This window comes from Copadichromis virginalis, linkage group LG12, assembly GCF_057382275.1.
Source record: "Copadichromis virginalis isolate Kocher_CV1m ecotype Utaka linkage group LG12, C_Virginalis_male_GT1.1, whole genome shotgun sequence".
Classification (NCBI taxonomy): Eukaryota; Metazoa; Chordata; class Actinopteri; order Cichliformes; family Cichlidae; genus Copadichromis; species Copadichromis virginalis.
The window spans coordinates 19128845-19129962 of NC_140629.1; positions in this window are offsets into that span (position 1 = coordinate 19128845).

Genomic DNA, 1118 nt, shown 5'->3' on the forward strand with positions numbered 1-1118 from the left:
GTGGGTGCCGCAGTCTCCCACTGAAGGAGCTGCTCAGTGCTGTCACAGTCTGCTGCATGGGGTGGGAGACGTTGTCCAACAGGGATGACAGCTTAGCCGCCATTCTCCTGTCACTCACCACCTCCACTGGGTCCAGAGGGCATCCTAGAACAGAGCTGGCCCTTCGGATCACCCTGTTCAGTCTCTTCCTGTCCCCAGCAGAGATGCTGCCGCCCCAGCAGACCACACCATAAAAGATAGCAGAAGCCACCACAGAGTCATAGAAGGTCTTCAGGAGTGGGCCCTCCACCCCAAACGACCTGAGTCTCCGCAGCAGGTACAACCTGCTCTGCCCTTTCCTGTAGAGGGCGTCTGAGTTATGAGTCCAGTCCAGTCTGTTGTTCAGATGAACACCAAGGTACCTGTAGCTGTCCACAGCCTCAATGTCCATACCCTGGATGTTCAGTGGTTGCAGTGGAGAATGCTTGTGCCTGGTCTCTACAGGGAAAGATAAAACAAATTCTCTTGCAGCTACTTCACTTCCCAGAGGGGTCCAAACTTTTAGGAGCAAGGGGGAATTTCTACATACCAGCTTTAATATCGTGTCATAGATTGTTTTTTGTAAATATCTATATTCTCCTCTGCTCTGTTTCACAGGAACATGCTTTCATCCTTCCAGGGGAAACATGGAGAAATTGTCTACAGGGTTGAAGCAAAGATCTCCAGGACTGGTGATGGCCTTTTAAAATACAAGAAAAACAAAAAACAAAATCTAAAAGTGTGTTGTAACTTTTAAAATGAAATGTATACATTTCATTTTAAAATATATTTCAGATAAAATTGAATAATATACCATATAAAAATAGTACAATATAAAAAACAGTTACCTGATACACCTTTCTTCTGCATTTCCATGAGGTATTATGTTAATCTAGTAAACTAAAAGAAGAGTGGCCCCTCCAAGGAAAACATTCAAATGTCTTCTTCCATTAACAGAGGAGTTTGTTCTCAAGGTAAAGTAGCAGCTGCTTGAGTTACCAAATATTGTTACATTTATTAATTTAGTTTGTTTTTGACAGGTGAAATCAGTTTTTGCCTAAATCTGCAACTGTTCTTCCAAGGACACGAGACTCAAATTG